Source organism: Calidris pugnax, unplaced genomic scaffold (assembly GCF_001431845.1).
Source record: "Calidris pugnax isolate Ruff unplaced genomic scaffold, ASM143184v1 scaffold42, whole genome shotgun sequence".
Lineage (NCBI taxonomy): Eukaryota > Metazoa > Chordata > Aves > Charadriiformes > Scolopacidae > Calidris > Calidris pugnax.
In genome coordinates this window covers 16,729,908-16,749,121 of record NW_015090920.1, presented here as the reverse complement: position 1 = coordinate 16,749,121, position 19,214 = coordinate 16,729,908, and the positions used below count along the sequence as shown (strand labels likewise).

At 41.0% G+C, this 19,214-nt stretch overlaps 1 protein-coding gene and 1 non-coding gene across 23 annotated transcripts in view; both read right to left on the bottom strand.

The window, feature by feature from the left end:
- Window positions 1-19,214, bottom strand: part of CAMK2D (calcium/calmodulin-dependent protein kinase II delta) — a 167,161-nt gene that overhangs the window by 107,183 nt on the left and 40,764 nt on the right. The window lies entirely within an intron of this gene.
- Window positions 16,294-16,365, bottom strand: TRNAP-AGG. The gene has a single exon. It is a non-coding gene; the product is annotated as a tRNA-Pro (tRNA).

The following is a 19,214-nucleotide window of genomic DNA, read 5'->3' as shown; positions in this document are numbered from 1 at the left end:
AAATTTGTTGTCGCAGAATGTAACTTCTGGGCAGTAAAATCTCACCAGAATAAGCTCTTCTATCCTAATAAGAAAGATCAAGAGTCTATTCCCTGAGACAAAAGATGCTTAAGGTCTTTGAACTGATAGTGAGCCAAGTGTCAGAGGGCTCTGAGCCCGCTTAGGAGACCAAGCCCTTTGGTAGAAGCTTAAGCTGTGCTCCACATAATTTCTAGGCAGTTCAGTCACCACATATTTCAGCAGGTACCTGCTGAACAGAATCACAGATCACCGTGGTTGGAAGGGACCTCTGAGATCATCAAGTCCAACCTCAAAAAAAACCAACAAAAAACTCCACCACAAAAAACAAACAAACAAACAAACAAAGAGACCACAAAAACCACCAACAAAACAAAAACAACAAAACAAAAACAACAAAACAAAATGGGAATTTTCATGGGCACAACACTGGTGGAAGGCACCTGAGGTTTGCTTATACCGTGTCAGATCTGACCCTTGCTAGCTACACACAGGACATTTGTAGGATTAAGGGTTTAGAACAGCTTAGTGGGTCAGAGAATGATTCACTGAAGAACAAAACCTTTTTTGTGCTCCTCTACCACAGAAGCACCAGATTTTTTTTAACTTCTGCAAGGAAGAGAGGCACGTAAGCTGGCTGCAACCCCCTCTACCAACTTGCATAGTGCAGTCACTGACATACATTCCAAGCCATGCGACAAGGACACAGCACTGAAGGTCTACCACCCAGATCTAGAGCTGCTATAGACTTCAAAGCCAGGACCTTTCCTGCTTTGCACAGGTTCCCTGTATTCTTATTTTTAATTAAATCATTCAAAAGAATGTATCTTCCCAAAGTAGAAGTCCTGGGACCAGTTCACAGGCTGCACTGACACCATTAAGTGCCAAGAAAAGGCAGATTTGCAGCAGTATTACCCTTTCACTGCAGCAGTGGCAGAGCCACCTGGGAACAGCAGGCAGACCACGCTTCCTGACGGGAACACAGGTTGTCCAAACAAACGTCCCCCTCTCACTTTTGAGGAACAAAAACAACTGGCTGGAAGCAGCCTATGGATGATGCTGTTACAATGCAGTGGCACAGATGAAGTTAATCAAGCTCTTCCTTGGGAAAGAACTGTGCCGCATGTAGTGAAAATACATAAGATTGAGATGTTACGATTACGATAAACCCTTCCACGTATGCAGATTCTAGGCTAAAAAAAACCACAGAGTTGCACACTTTTCAGGGGGGGCAGGAAGGGGCAATCATCAAAGAAAGCTTACCTTTCAGTACTACTGAAATGTCAAATGTGATACCTGGGTGACCTGGAACAGCAGACATATTCTTTCTACCCATTTTTCCCTGGCAGTTATGCAAACCTGACTCTTTGTCACACAGTGGAGGAGACACACCGGTTAACAGAGCAATACAACTTCCCCACCACCACCCCTCTGTTTTTGTCAACTTCTCTGACAATTATGTAGAGCACAAAGAAGTATTCATAGGAGTTAGCAGGGCTTGTTGATAGAGCTTTAAACTAGATTTGAAGGGGGACCAGGCTCGCTAAAGATAAGCCTGGGGGCAGCAGGTCAACGTTTGAGGGACGGTGTGCTAGTGAGGTCCTTCGGTCTGCGGTCTCAGTGGAGGCAAGGGAAGGAGATCCACATGACAGCAAAGATACAAGGGTTATCGATGTGTCAGAAACCACAGAAGTGCCTGAGGATGGTCACCTAGGAATTAGGAATTTAGCCCAACTGAAGTGCATCTACACCAATGCATGCAGAATGGGCAACAAACAGAAGGAGCTGAAAGCCACTGAGCAGCAGGAAAACTATGATATAGCTGCCATCACAGAAACATGGTGGCATGACTTGCACAACTGGCATGCTGCAATGGATGGTTATAAAGTCTTCAGAAGGGATAGGCAAGGAAGGAGAGATGGTGGGGTAGCCCTGTATGTTAGGGAGCGTTTTGATTGTCTGGAGTTTAATGATAGTGACGATGGTGTTGAGTGTTTATGGATAAGAATCAGGGGAAAGACAACAAGGCAGATATCACGGTGGGAGTCTGTTACAGACCACGCAACCAGGATGAAGAGGCAGATGAAACATTCTATAAACATCTGGGAAAAGTCCTCATTCTCATGGGGGACTTCAACTTACCAGAAGCCTGCTAGAAATACAATACAGTGGAGAGGAAATAGCTTAGGAGGTTCCTGGAGTGTGTCAGGGATAACTTCCTGACACAGCTGCTGAAGGAACCAACTGGGGAAGGTACCCTGCTGGACCTGTTGTTTGTGAACAGAGGAGGACTTACGGGTGACGTGATGGCTGGAGGCTATCTTGGACATAGTGATCATGAAATTATAGAGTTTTCAATTCTTAGAAAATAAGGAGGAGGGTTAGCACAACTCCTACCTTGGACTTCCAGAGGACAGATTTTGGCCTGTTTAGGTGATCCCCAGGGCTCAGTATTGGGGCCAGTTCTGTTTAATATTTTTGTCATTTATCTGGACGAGGGTATTGAGTGAATCCTCAGTAAGTTTGCCGATGACACAAGTTGTGGGGGAGTGTTGATCTGCTAGAAGGTAGGAAGGCTTTGCAGAGGGATACGGACAGGCTGGATTGATGGAGCAAGGCCAATGGGATGAGGTTCAACAAGGCCAAGTACCGGGTCCTGCACTTGGGTCACACCAACCCCATGCAGCGCTTCAGGCCTGGGGAAGAGTAGCTGGAGAGCTGCCTGGCAGAAAAGGACCCAGGGGTGTTGGGTAACCGCTGAGTGAATATGAACCAGTAGTGTACCCAGGTGGCCAAAGCAGCCATTATTACAGGGAAGTGACTGTCCCTTTGTTCTCAGTACTGGTGAGGCCCCACCTTGAGTACTGTGTCCAGTTTTGGGCCCTTCACTACAGGAAAGACATTGAAATGCTGGAGCATGTCCAGAGAAGAGTTATGAAGCTGGTGAGGGGTCTGGAGCACAAGTCTTATGAAGAGCAGCTGAGGGAGCTAGGGTTGTTTAGCCTGGAGAAAAGGAGGCTGAAGAGAAACCTTACCACTCTCTGAAAGGAAGGTGTAGAGAGCAAGAGTCAGTCTCTTCCCCCAAGTAACAAGTGATCGGACAAGATGAAATGGCCTCAAGTTGCACCAGGGGAGGTTCAGGATTAATATTAGGAAAACTTTCTTCACCGAAATGGTTATTAAGCATTGGAACAGGCTCCCCTGGGAACTGGTTGAGTCACCATCCCTGGAAGTATTCAAAAGACTTGTAGATGTGGTGCTTGGGTACATGGTTTAGTGGTGGTTCTGGCAGTGCTAAGTTAACAGTTAGACTTGAGGATCTTAAAGGTCTTTTCCAACCTAAATGATTCTAGGATTTTAGATATCATGGAATGTAAACATTTGTGATTTAAGGGTATATTGTGTAAGAGGAATGGTGTTGCAACAGTGACGTGCTTTAAGTCTAGGAATGCGGTTTATACACAGCCTAACTGCAACAAATGCACTTTTAGAACTCTCTCTGAGGAAGTATTAAGGCTCTGGAAGCAGTCCAGTTCCATTTCTTAGAACTGATCATTTCTGTAAGTTGAAGTCATTTGTGGGGACCAACAATATTACCAAGACCCTGATCGAGCTGGTTCTTATGACAGATAATTTACAGACCTTTAAGACTTTGCAAACTACTCATTTTCAGCCTATAAAAGAAAACAAGAACCACATTTATTCATGTAACAGTATATCACGCAGCCCTTTGAATCTTCCATGACTGAGCTCATGCTACAGAAATGCTCACAGATAAACCACACTTACTCCCCCATTACTCTTAGAGAAGGTAAATGCTAAGGAATAAGGTCCTTCAATTCACAAAAGCACTTTTTCAAAATGCTCTAGCATTCACTTCCTGCTCCTGGGGAAACATTTGAAAACACAGTCTTTACTTACTCCTCTCTTCCTAGTATTTATAGCTGAGAAAGTGGGACATTCTCTTAATAAGCAATTAAGACACTAAGAGTACTCCTCTGACCCACCCCTCCTAATGTTTCCTGAACAGAAGCACACGCCAGGTGTTCATTGTTATAAAGACATCTTTTCCATGGATACCCGGGTCGGTAATGGGTAAGAGTATGCAACAACAATAGCAGAGCCAATTCTTTTATTAGGCCATTGGTCAAAAGCATCAACAGACCAGAAATCAGGGCACAGAGTATGCCTCCAGTTATTTCTGTGGCTATGTTCGCATACACACTTCTATTCAATCAGGCTTCTGAATATCAAGGAAAAGCAAAATATATTAATCCAAGAGGCTTTGAAAAATAATGAATAAAAACCACACCTGTTGATTTTCAAATTCTGCCCCTGGGCATTAAGAAAACAAAAGGCATATTTGTGCTCAGCTGTGAAGGCTGCCAGCAATAGCAGCTTTCAGTTGGCTAATGTTCCTGTAGGGCTTTCTCCCACTTCCCACCCTCTTTCTCTGTTAATATTTTAGCATTCATAGTGTGTAAGAATTTGATAAATAGATGCAGAGACTTCATTCCTACCTACGAAGCAGAAATTACAGAGTCAGAGATGGTACAAGTGTCTTCAGGCCACTTTATGAAGACACTTTAGTCCTGATTTCTATGACAACTGTGACCAAAAAGAATTTCAGGATATTCCTGTGTTTCTTCTGTTCCTAGCACCACTGCTGAAATTGAGGAGCACATAATTTACTTTAATGAGAGGTGACAAAAGGAGTAAAGCAATAGCAAAGCACTGAGCCAAGAAGATTTTACTTTTTAATACAATTTGCATTTAATGATGTCCAAAATAATCAGACAGAAGAGATCAACAAAATGATTATAAGAACGCAGACTGGATTTTACTCAGATGTTGGGAACCTTTAAACAGTTCTTAAAAGCATGCATTCACACAGTGCTGAGTTCAAGCTAATAAATCCTTATTTTTTTTCCCCCTTTTTTATTCTCTAATTTGCTGTGCATTTAAACAGCCAGCTGGCGATTCACTCACTCCACTCTTCTGAGAGAAGCGACTTAGAAAAGCAAAAGCAGCATTAGTAAAAGTCTGAAACCACTGCATTGTCCCTGCAAGCCACACCTGCACAAGTGAAAACCAATTGAATCAACAGTCCCTAGATAATAAAAAGTAGTTATGGTTTATATGGATTGTACCTATTTCTGGGTTAAATGCTCTCATCAGATTAAAGAGAGAAATATCCAAATTTTAAAATAATACATATATATAAAATTATGACATATATTATATAAAAAATATATGCACAATTATATGCAGACTTTTTTTATATGTTTCAGATACTAGATAAATAGTACATCTACTGAAATTAATATGCTGTAAAACTCTTCAGTGCCAGTGCAAACAGAAAGGCCCTGAGAGCCACTAAGTGCAAGTTTCATCACTGAGTCACCTACAACTGTTTGCCGACCAATCTTCACCTGACATTTAACTCTGTTTACTGTGTGTCCCGTCATCTCTACTCTCTATCACCTCTTCTATCCTGATCTGCTGAGCAGTGCTGCATCTTGTACCATCTCCCCATTATATCTTCATGCAAGACCTACTATAATTTTACTTCCCAATATTTTCAGTCAACTTTAATAATAAGAACAATTGACTCAATTCTATATATGTTAACAGTTCAGGTTATTTTTATACTCTTTTAAGAAATACGCAGTCTGCTGCCCCCAGGTACAGTACTTAAGCTAGTCACCACTTGGCAACAACCATTATGATTCTCCATGAGGCCTCACAGCCTACACCACCTGCATGAGAAAATTTGTCAGCTTAACCCTCTTCCGTGTTTACTTTATTGTTAATTAATTAAAAAAAAGTAATTTTAAATTTCAGAAATTCAAAATATAAAAAAGTATTTTAGAAGTCTGCAAGATAAGCTCAAGGTTCTTTTGTAAACTTAAATTCTTCCACCGAGGTTTTATGTTAAGATTTTTCGATTCAGTTGCAGCAAGCTTGAAACACAAGCAGAGACATATTCAGTTACAGCTTCTTAATGCCCATCAGCTTTGGCTGTAACTTAATCACGGGCTGACCAGTTGCCATATCATACACAGCACACAGGGAGACGACCTGAAATGCAAACTGAACTAAGTTTGTTTTAGAAGAAACTTGGAAATACAATCAGTGTCTCAGGGGAAAAAAAAAAATAATAAAAGTCAAGGGAGTACTGGTCATTTGGCGCAAGACATGTCTCTCTGATGCACTACCAGCACTACTTTAAAAGGCTATTCTGTACTACCTCAATCTGTGTGTACAGGATTAGCCAGCAGAGCTGGAAACCTGGAAGGTGTCTGAGAGTCCTCTATGAAGTGCTAAATACATCCCATGTTGACTCTTCAGGAATAACATGGATATAATAAAGCACTTCCTCTCTGACTTTGAATATAAACACTGGACATTTCTTTGCTATTAATTGCTATACCACAGCTTCTGGTATATATCGTATATATTACTGTATGTATTACATACACTAAATGGTTTCATTGGTCGTTTAACTGTTATCATACTACACCCACAGCGACCTGTTGGGGACTAACCAGGCAACACAGTCTCAAGCACTGACCCATACAATGCATGATGAACATGATAGAAATGTTCCTCCTGACGGACAGACAGACAGTAAATTAAAGAAGATTAAAAAAACAGACCCATAAATATTACTTCACAATTTACTAGGTGGAATAAACTCTCAAATGACAGAGCATAAACTAAATGGAGCTCTTTCATTTAACCGAAAACAACTTATCGACTCTAAACTTGCAAGATTCCAGCAGCCCTTGGCTCCCACTGATGTCACTGAGATTTTAGCATCAACTGCATAAAAACATAAAGGGTATCTGCAAATGTTCATGCACTGAAATACTTTGAAATCACAGCCACTATAGCCAAACAACGTACTTCATTGATTCAACTCCGTAAATTCTTCTTGCTTACTGAACTTCACATTGCTAATTCTGATGCTGCAGCTAGTACATTTCTCTGAAAAAAGTACATTTCGCTCATAAGTTAATAAACTATACTATTTCTTTGAGACAAAGCTTCACGTCATAGAGCCTGTCAATTAAAAGCACCCAGTGAATACAATCATTGCTCACTCCTTCAGCTTAAGCATCAAAACAAGGACATGCCCTGCGTGTCGTGCGCCCACTGCATTCCCTCAGAGGTAGCTGTGTCTCTGGAGAGTGCTTCAGAATGTACCATAAAACAAGGACATAATTCACAAAACAATGACATTCTAGCAGAAGGATAAGTGCTGAGACAGGGTTAATATTCAGCTGTCATTTACAGACATAATAATGTGCTCAATTAACTACATCTGAACATTTTCAGGTACGAAGATAGGATAAATTGCTATTGCTGTACTGACTAAAAAAGCATACCTGATATTTTTGTAAATCACAATAAGAACATCTTACTCAGATATGCTGCTGAATGCACTGCAATATATAAAGATTACATCATCATTTTTATTATCGACTGCGTAACATTCCCAGATTTTCACCACAAACTTAACTAATATATTGACTGGTGCCAATTAGGCGGTATCTGGTGTCAGGTAAATTATAACAATGAGCTCTCTGCATTTACCTCATTCAGTTGCTCATGTCAGAGTAGCTGTTATTATACCTGTTACAAAAGGAAATGTTAAGTGAATGCAGATACCTCACACCATGCACATCGTGCTGTGAGGCAGCAGAAAGAGCATTAAATACTCCGAGTCAGAAATTTAAGTGGACATTAAGGTCCAGAAGATGACAGCAGCACTTCCAAAGAAATAAAATGATCCTTGGCATTGTTAGAGGAGTGTCAGAAATGGTCTAAGAAAGTCTGAAGTGTTTAAGTTTTTTGGGGGGAATCAAATGCAAATGTAAACTCCTGGGGTACCCAAGAAGATTACTTGCCTTTAAAGTCTGCATGTTTCTTCTATGTGTTTAAGGAAATACTGTGTTCCTTCCTTCCTCCGCTCAGCTTATTTACAAGTACATCCAACTGCAAAGGCTGTACATAAATATCTATTTCTGTTACCCTGTTTTCAGCCAGGTTTCAATTACTGGCAATCCGAAGGTGAATGTCAAAGGGCAGGTCAAACTGAAATACTTGGAGCGATCAGCTCCCAAACATCTGATGCGGGAGAAGGTGCGTCGCTGCACCAAGAGCTGATTAGGAAAGAAGTGTCCTACCATGAGGAGTACAGCCAGAGACACTACCAGGCAGGCAGCAAAACCCCACAAATGCTGAGAGCATTCGTGATAGCGTCTAGCATAAAACGTTTATTGATATTAACATCATAGAATCATATGGGGTTGGAAGGGACCTCTGGAGATCATCTAGTCCAACCCCCCTGCCGGAGCAGGTCTACCTACAGCACGTGGTGCTACAACATGACCAAAGGAAAAGCTCTAGGAAAAAATAAACACTATGTCACTTACTAAAAACAAAAAGTTAATTCCCCTCATAATTCATCAGCTAAAACTGTGTTCACCTGTCAGTATGAAAAGGGAAAAATTATCAGTAAGAGGAAGCCAAGCTTTAAAGCCAAACGTACAATAAAAATGGAACACGCAAATACATTTATATACTTGCTTCCTTTGCTCTCATTTAATTACCTATACTTCATTACGAAAAGGTCTCCTACACTGCCTACATAAGTAACTGCAAGAAAATTAAATGAAAAATAAAAATAAGAAGCTCAAAAAGCAGTAAAGCAAATGCAGAAGGAATGCTCTATAAATTCTAGATTATTTTATGAAAATAAGTCTCCATTTGTGAACAATGGCATCTGTCACAGCAACAGCCAGTTAGCAAGACTGAAAAAAAGATCGCAGCCTGTGAAACACTGATACAATCAGAAAGAAGGTAGCAATGAGAAAAATACTGTTTTATTAATGGAAAAAACCTTACAGCCAGCTACAAATAACTTTAATGTGACAGCCAAGAAAAAAAGAGAAAAAAAATCTCCTGCACTGAACCTTCAACCTTTACAATAACTAATGAAATTCTGTGAAACCTGAAACAGAATATAGATGTGTAAAACTTGGGGTACTGACAGACTGTGTGAATGCAAAGACTTGTACTAAGCCTAATTCATATGATGATATTCTACTACATCAAAATCTCATATTACAACTTACAACATCTGTATCAGAACAATTAGACTGTCTGTATATTAAGCAAATAAAAAACAAAATTGTTTAAGTGGTATCAAAATCTACTTTCTTACAAAAATGTATGTATATAAACATACCCATTTCTCAGGTTAAATCATAACATATTTTATAATTAAAGAGGAATATAATTAATGTCTTCAGCATAAATCTCTTCTACTTGTGTCATGATTCTGAATCCAAAGTGCTGATCCTGCATGACCACCCAACTTGAGTTTATCACCATGGCTGAAATGTCTACTGCTCACCACCTATCAGCACAGGTATCTAAAATTCAAACTTCTTCAAAGAAAAGCCTCTTTCTAACAATAATCTGCAGTAACTTTTGTGGTTTTCCTGTTATTTTATTATTAGAGCTTTCAGTCCACACCAAATAATGCAAGTACATCTCCCCAGTGCTTTTATATCTTTAGCCCCTTCCATTGTGTGTACGTTTCTTCTCCCCCCTCCGTGTTGACTGGAGATATTATTACTCAGTGTGAGACGATGTATGTTTTCTCCCATAGCCTACTTTATCTTTCTGAGGATGGTCTCTACAAGCTGCTTCCTACTCTGTGCTACACAGTTCAACACTTCTGAGGTTTTTTCCATGTTTTTCTTTAGACAGCTAAATGAAGAGAAAAGAAGCAGCTCTAAATCCCGAGAGGCTCTCCAGATTGCATACCTTAAAGTCTGCTCCAGACCACCTTGGCTCTGTGACATTCTCCCGTGGGGCACTGCAGAAATTCTGACAATGGGACACACCAGGACATAGCTGTACTTTCTTTCTAGCATCAGTATTATTTTGATTAACAAACCTTTTCTTTTGCTCACTTTCCTTCATAGAAATCCAAAGCTCCTATTAAAAGGAAACCCTGTAATGCAATAAATCTCTCTCTTTGTGCTTTTTCTGTTTCTATTAGAATTTAAAAATTTGTTGTCGCAGAATGTAACTTCTGGGCAGTAAAATCTCACCAGAATAAGCTCTTCTATCTTAATAAGAAAGATCAAGAGTCTATTCCCTGAGACAAAAGATGCTTAAGGTCTTTGAACTGATAGTGAGCCAAGTGTCAGAGGGCTCTGAGCCCGCTTAGGAGACCAAGCCCTTTGGTAGAAGCTTAAGCTGTGCTCCACATAATTTCTAGGCAGTTCAGTCACCACATATTTCAGCAGGTACCTGCTGAACAGAATCACAGATCACCGTGGTTGGAAGGGACCTCTGAGATCATCAAGTCCAACCTCAAAAAAAACCAACAAAAAACTCCACCACAAAAAACAAACAAACAAACAAACAAAGAGACCACAAAAACCACCAACAAAACAAAAACAACAAAACAAAAACAACAAAACAAAATGGGAATTTTCATGGGCACAACACTGGTGGAAGGCACCTGAGGTTTGCTTATACCGTGTCAGATCTGACCCTTGCTAGCTACACACAGGACATTTGTAGGATTAAGGGTTTAGAACAGCTTAGTGGGTCAGAGAATGATTCACTGAAGAACAAAACCTTTTTTGTGCTCCTCTACCACAGAAGCACCAGATTTTTTTTAACTTCTGCAAGGAAGAGAGGCACGTAAGCTGGCTGCAACCCCCTCTACCAACTTGCATAGTGCAGTCACTGACATACATTCCAAGCCATGCGACAAGGACACAGCACTGAAGGTCTACCACCCAGATCTAGAGCTGCTATAGACTTCAAAGCCAGGACCTTTCCTGCTTTGCACAGGTTCCCTGTATTCTTATTTTTAATTAAATCATTCAAAAGAATGTATCTTCCCAAAGTAGAAGTCCTGGGACCAGTTCACAGGCTGCACTGACACCATTAAGTGCCAAGAAAAGGCAGATTTGCAGCAGTATTACCCTTTCACTGCAGCAGTGGCAGAGCCACCTGGGAACAGCAGGCAGACCACGCTTCCTGACGGGAACACAGGTTGTCCAAACAAACGTCCCCCTCTCACTTTTGAGGAACAAAAACAACTGGCTGGAAGCAGCCTATGGATGATGCTGTTACAATGCAGTGGCACAGATGAAGTTAATCAAGCTCTTCCTTGGGAAAGAACTGTGCCGCATGTAGTGAAAATACATAAGATTGAGATGTTACGATTACGATAAACCCTTCCACGTATGCAGATTCTAGGCTAAAAAAAACCACAGAGTTGCACACTTTTCAGGGGGGGCAGGAAGGGGCAATCATCAAAGAAAGCTTACCTTTCAGTACTACTGAAATGTCAAATGTGATACCTGGGTGACCTGGAACAGCAGACATATTCTTTCTACCCATTTTTCCCTGGCAGTTATGCAAACCTGACTCTTTGTCACACAGTGGAGGAGACACACCGGTTAACAGAGCAATACAACTTCCCCACCACCACCCCTCTGTTTTTGTCAACTTCTCTGACAATTATGTAGAGCACAAAGAAGTATTCATAGGAGTTAGCAGGGCTTGTTGATAGAGCTTTAAACTAGATTTGAAGGGGGACCAGGCTCGCTAAAGATAAGCCTGGGGGCAGCAGGTCAACGTTTGAGGGACGGTGTGCTAGTGAGGTCCTTCGGTCTGCGGTCTCAGTGGAGGCAAGGGAAGGAGATCCACATGACAGCAAAGATACAAGGGTTATCGATGTGTCAGAAACCACAGAAGTGCCTGAGGATGGTCACCTAGGAATTAGGAATTTAGCCCAACTGAAGTGCATCTACACCAATGCATGCAGAATGGGCAACAAACAGAAGGAGCTGAAAGCCACTGAGCAGCAGGAAAACTATGATATAGCTGCCATCACAGAAACATGGTGGCATGACTTGCACAACTGGCATGCTGCAATGGATGGTTATAAAGTCTTCAGAAGGGATAGGCAAGGAAGGAGAGATGGTGGGGTAGCCCTGTATGTTAGGGAGCGTTTTGATTGTCTGGAGTTTAATGATAGTGACGATGGTGTTGAGTGTTTATGGATAAGAATCAGGGGAAAGACAACAAGGCAGATATCACGGTGGGAGTCTGTTACAGACCACGCAACCAGGATGAAGAGGCAGATGAAACATTCTATAAACATCTGGGAAAAGTCCTCATTCTCATGGGGGACTTCAACTTACCAGAAGCCTGCTAGAAATACAATACAGTGGAGAGGAAATAGCTTAGGAGGTTCCTGGAGTGTGTCAGGGATAACTTCCTGACACAGCTGCTGAAGGAACCAACTGGGGAAGGTACCCTGCTGGACCTGTTGTTTGTGAACAGAGGAGGACTTACGGGTGACGTGATGGCTGGAGGCTATCTTGGACATAGTGATCATGAAATTATAGAGTTTTCAATTCTTAGAAAATAAGGAGGAGGGTTAGCACAACTCCTACCTTGGACTTCCAGAGGACAGATTTTGGCCTGTTTAGGTGATCCCCAGGGCTCAGTATTGGGGCCAGTTCTGTTTAATATTTTTGTCATTTATCTGGACGAGGGTATTGAGTGAATCCTCAGTAAGTTTGCCGATGACACAAGTTGTGGGGGAGTGTTGATCTGCTAGAAGGTAGGAAGGCTTTGCAGAGGGATACGGACAGGCTGGATTGATGGAGCAAGGCCAATGGGATGAGGTTCAACAAGGCCAAGTACCGGGTCCTGCACTTGGGTCACACCAACCCCATGCAGCGCTTCAGGCCTGGGGAAGAGTAGCTGGAGAGCTGCCTGGCAGAAAAGGACCCAGGGGTGTTGGGTAACCGCTGAGTGAATATGAACCAGTAGTGTACCCAGGTGGCCAAAGCAGCCATTATTACAGGGAAGTGACTGTCCCTTTGTTCTCAGTACTGGTGAGGCCCCACCTTGAGTACTGTGTCCAGTTTTGGGCCCTTCACTACAGGAAAGACATTGAAATGCTGGAGCATGTCCAGAGAAGAGTTATGAAGCTGGTGAGGGGTCTGGAGCACAAGTCTTATGAAGAGCAGCTGAGGGAGCTAGGGTTGTTTAGCCTGGAGAAAAGGAGGCTGAAGAGAAGCCTTACCACTCTCTGAAAGGAAGGTGTAGAGAGCAAGAGTCAGTCTCTTCCCCCAAGTAACAAGTGATCGGACAAGATGAAATGGCCTCAAGTTGCACCAGGGGAGGTTCAGGATTAATATTAGGAAAACTTTCTTCACCGAAATGGTTATTAAGCATTGGAACAGGCTCCCCTGGGAACTGGTTGAGTCACCATCCCTGGAAGTATTCAAAAGACTTGTAGATGTGGTGCTTGGGTACATGGTTTAGTGGTGGTTCTGGCAGTGCTAAGTTAACAGTTAGACTTGAGGATCTTAAAGGTCTTTTCCAACCTAAATGATTCTAGGATTTTAGATATCATGGAATGTAAACATTTGTGATTTAAGGGTATATTGTGTAAGAGGAATGGTGTTGCAACAGTGACGTGCTTTAAGTCTAGGAATGCGGTTTATACACAGCCTAACTGCAACAAATGCACTTTTAGAACTCTCTCTGAGGAAGTATTAAGGCTCTGGAAGCAGTCCAGTTCCATTTCTTAGAACTGATCATTTCTGTAAGTTGAAGTCATTTGTGGGGACCAACAATATTACCAAGACCCTGATCGAGCTGGTTCTTATGACAGATAATTTACAGACCTTTAAGACTTTGCAAACTACTCATTTTCAGCCTATAAAAGAAAACAAGAACCACATTTATTCATGTAACAGTATATCACGCAGCCCTTTGAATCTTCCATGACTGAGCTCATGCTACAGAAATGCTCACAGATAAACCACACTTACTCCCCCATTACTCTTAGAGAAGGTAAATGCTAAGGAATAAGGTCCTTCAATTCACAAAAGCACTTTTTCAAAATGCTCTAGCATTCACTTCCTGCTCCTGGGGAAACATTTGAAAACACAGTCTTTACTTACTCCTCTCTTCCTAGTATTTATAGCTGAGAAAGTGGGACATTCTCTTAATAAGCAATTAAGACACTAAGAGTACTCCTCTGACCCACCCCTCCTAATGTTTCCTGAACAGAAGCACACGCCAGGTGTTCATTGTTATAAAGACATCTTTTCCATGGATACCCGGGTCGGTAATGGGTAAGAGTATGCAACAACAATAGCAGAGCCAATTCTTTTATTAGGCCATTGGTCAAAAGCATCAACAGACCAGAAATCAGGGCACAGAGTATGCCTCCAGTTATTTCTGTGGCTATGTTCGCATACACACTTCTATTCAATCAGGCTTCTGAATATCAAGGAAAAGCAAAATATATTAATCCAAGAGGCTTTGAAAAATAATGAATAAAAACCACACCTGTTGATTTTCAAATTCTGCCCCTGGGCATTAAGAAAACAAAAGGCATATTTGTGCTCAGCTGTGAAGGCTGCCAGCAATAGCAGCTTTCAGTTGGCTAATGTTCCTGTAGGGCTTTCTCCCACTTCCCACCCTCTTTCTCTGTTAATATTTTAGCATTCATAGTGTGTAAGAATTTGATAAATAGATGCAGAGACTTCATTCCTACCTACGAAGCAGAAATTACAGAGTCAGAGATGGTACAAGTGTCTTCAGGCCACTTTATGAAGACACTTTAGTCCTGATTTCTATGACAACTGTGACCAAAAAGAATTTCAGGATATTCCTGTGTTTCTTCTGTTCCTAGCACCACTGCTGAAATTGAGGAGCACATAATTTACTTTAATGAGAGGTGACAAAAGGAGTAAAGCAATAGCAAAGCACTGAGCCAAGAAGATTTTACTTTTTAATACAATTTGCATTTAATGATGTCCAAAATAATCAGACAGAAGAGATCAACAAAATGATTATAAGAACGCAGACTGGATTTTACTCAGATGTTGGGAACCTTTAAACAGTTCTTAAAAGCATGCATTCACACAGTGCTGAGTTCAAGCTAATAAATCCTTATTTTTTTTCCCCCTTTTTTATTCTCTAATTTGCTGTGCATTTAAACAGCCAGCTGGCGATTCACTCACTCCACTCTTCTGAGAGAAGCGACTTAGAAAAGCAAAAGCAGCATTAGTAAAAGTCTGAAACCACTGCATTGTCCCTGCAAGCCACACCTGCACAAGTGAAAACCAATTGAATCAACAGTCCCTAGATAATAAAAAGTAGTTATGGTTTATATGGATTGTACCTATTTCTGGGTTAAATGCTCTCATCAGATTAAAGAGAGAAATATCCAAATTTTAAAATAATACATATATATAAAATTATGACATATATTATATAAAAAATATATGCACAATTATATGCAGACTTTTTTTATATGTTTCAGATACTAGATAAATAGTACATCTACTGAAATTAATATGCTGTAAAACTCTTCAGTGCCAGTGCAAACAGAAAGGCCCTGAGAGCCACTAAGTGCAAGTTTCATCACTGAGTCACCTACAACTGTTTGCCGACCAATCTTCACCTGACATTTAACTCTGTTTACTGTGTGTCCCGTCATCTCTACTCTCTATCACCTCTTCTATCCTGATCTGCTGAGCAGTGCTGCATCTTGTACCATCTCCCCATTATATCTTCATGCAAGACCTACATTTGGCTTAACAGGAAAACCTGAATGCACTTTTCACAGAATCATAAAATTGTTTGGGTTGGAAGGGACCATTAAAGACCATCTAGTCCAACCCCCTGCAATGAATAGGGACATCTTCAACTGGATTAGGTTGCTCAGAGCCCCGTCCAACCTGACCTTGAATGTTTCCAGGGATGAAGCATTGACCACTTCTTGAGGCAACCTGTACTAGGGTTTCACCACCCTCAGTGTAAAAAATGTCTTCCTTATATCTAGTCTAAATGTTCCTTCTTCTAGTTTAAAGCCATTATCCCTTGTCCTATTGACATAGATCCTGTTAAAAAGTTTGTCCCTGCCTTTCCTGTAGATCTGCCTTAGGTACTGGAAGGGACTATAAGATCTCCCGAGAGTCTTCTCTTCTCGAGGCTAACAACCCAAACTCTCTCAGCCTGTCCTCATAGCAGAGGCGCTACAGTCTTCTGATTGTCTCCGTGGCCTCCTCTGGACCTGCTCCAACACATCCATATCCTTCTTATGTTGGTGCCAGAGCTGGACACAGTACTCCATGTGGGGTCTCACCAGGACAGAGTAGAGGGGAAGAATCACCTTCTTCCACACGCTGGCTACAAAAAGCTGGGCTCGTCCGGGATTTGAACCCGGGACCTCTCGCACCCTAAGCGAGAATCATACCCCTAGACCAACGAGCCGCTGTGATTTTCCTGAAGATCATCCCGTTACTGGCGCTTTCTCTCCCTACAGCAGTATATTTTCCTTTGCGACTCAAATTGCAAATTCTTAGAACCGACAGTCAGCCAAATTCCTCGTTATGAACCACAATTTGGTTTTGGCAACAACCCTACATGCAAGACTGAACATATGTAAAAGCAGAACAGTAAGGCTTCTTTTGAGACTGACCATTTTTTTTCCCCTGTTGCCTCAGCCTGTTTTCCACCTCTGGCTGAAACACTGCTCCTGCACACACCTCGGCCTCCCCGAACCCTCCTTTTCCCTCATTGGCACCTCAAACCCACCACTTTGGCCAGGTGACCCTCCCAGAGATCCTTAATTGACACTTCCCTTTTTGCATGACATTTACATCCTAGGTTTTGAAAGCTCTTCACATTTTGTCCTTGCAGCCCTTTGCTCTCCACGTTTTCCCCCTCCATCTCTCAACAAATCGATATCCTTCATCTTCAGTGCTGGGATCTCTTCCTTTATTTTATTGCCCTCCTTTCATTGTTGGTTCTCAATTTTAGACTGTACCTCTATTTTTTAAAAATTTCTGCTGAAAAAATAGCTGTGTGCATACAGTATTTCTCATCTTGTCCTATCTTCTGCTTTCTGCTGGTTTCTTTACACTTTTTTAGGCTTCTCAGTCATGGTTCTTATTTGAGTAATTCAGACATTAAATGTACCAAGTTATATTCCAGAATACCCAAACTTACTCCATTTATTCCCAGCGTGATTTAAAGCCGAGCCCGCATCTAAGTGGACCAAAAGCACCGAGACTGCTTTAGCACAACACGTTTCAGCCCAAAGGGCAGCTTCAATTTTTCAGATTTTATGGAGGAATATGTAACAATTCAGCAATTGGAGTTTCAAAGTGCTTACCAGCAATTTGACAGGTGCGGAGAATGAGATTAAAGGAGTGCTATTTGAAGAAAACTCTAAATGCCTCATACGTTCAGCTTCTGAAACTAATACCGAAGTCACTTGTGATCACAAAGTGCTGCTGAATCAGCACTTCAGTTCCATGAAGCATCTGTCTGAAAGCCCTTCTACACATCCCCTTGTGCTAACAGGCGCAAAAGCTATACTATGTATTCACAAAAATCACAAATATCACAAATTTGGTTTCCTGGTTCAGTCAGAAATGCCTCAAGTAAAAGGCATTTTCTATGTAGCACAAGTGAGTCGCCATGTAGAGGTATCACAAAGGCCAATTTAATCCCACATGGGGCAACACTTCAAACTCAGCGAGCAGCTTAATGAGTGGTTGCTTCTAAATGCAACTTGATAAATTTATTACATTTGTATAAGCCAGCTGTCTGATGGCTGTGTTAACTATTAAGTATAGAGGTTTTATTTTCCAGTCTTATGTTCCAATAAGTCAAAATGGAAAGAAGTTCGTCTGCAATATACAAACTCCTTGATTACTTGCTACCACATTTTCACACACCCTGTTTATAACACCAGCCCTACTTATGAGTGTCACACGCCCACTCCTGAATTAATAGGTCTAAACCTATTATAATTAGGGAAATATTTTTCCCATTCCTTTACTCATTTCCTGCAGAAAGCTGCTGTAAGCTTACAGGAAACAACAGTGTTTAGAAAAAAAAATAAATCTTAGGAATTGAAAATAAGTTCAGAAAAATACATCATATGTAAGAGATGCCTGGAATTTCAGGCGTCAACTCACCAGCCCAACAAGCACTACAGCATCTGCTTGCCCTCAAATACTTCAATGGAGAGGGATGGGCCAAGGACATACTTGAATGCCTTCCTGAACCCTATCTTAAAGAGGGATAGTGAAATCCATTAAGAGCATTATAATTTCTGAACAGGCTTTTGTTTGATAACTAAAATTTTGAAGGCACCTTCAAGTATCTAAAATTATGTTTCTAAACATTTTTAGAAACCATACTGTGAGACATACATGAAACATACTCATTTTCCCTCCCATGTTTATGAAATAACATTGTCTAATAATAAAAAGAAATAAAAAAGCAACTTAGTATAAACCCCCAAAACACTGTCAGCTATGGCAACATGTAAGCTATGGTAGCTAATGACTTTTTAACTTGAAATAAATCATGACCTACTGACTGACAGTAGCTAATTTTAATATAAATGAGTAATTACGACATGCAAGTCATGATGACTGCCTAGGATATCCACTTGGCTTGGATAGACATGAGTAAGGTACTGATTTTAAAGCTGCTGCAAAGAACTACTTCTGAACTCTGACTTTAAGTTCTTCACTTTGGCAATGCTTATTTTTAGAAAGCGTATCAATGGTCACCATCTTTTGCCTTGATGTCATTTCTAGAACAAGATATTGCATTCATTGTTAGGGGGAGAGAAACTTTTTTTTTTTTTTAACAGAAAATGACCAGCGAGGATGTTCAGTTCACTGATAGCTTAGGGATGCTATAGTATTCCATACTTAATAGAAAGGGAAAAAGAGTAGTCAAAGGCAGAAATTCCATTGTGCAAAAAAGGTCAACAACTTTTATTTTTAACATTTCCTGTAGTCACTGTTACTTTAAAGCTAAACATTACACATGACTTACTCTACGAGAGACTAAGGGCTTCTTTTATGCAAATCCACTTGAAATCACTGACATTTATATTAATAAAAGCTCAGGGACCTTAACCCCCTAGGAGGAAACAACTGTAGAACTGGAATGAAGTCCAAAAAGAACAAAAACAATGGTTTGGCAACTACCATTATGACTCAGAGGAAATTTATTAAGCACATCAAAGCCAAAGCTTTTCATAACAAAAAGAAATGCTAAGAATACATAAGCACATGCCTACGGGAATATTTCTT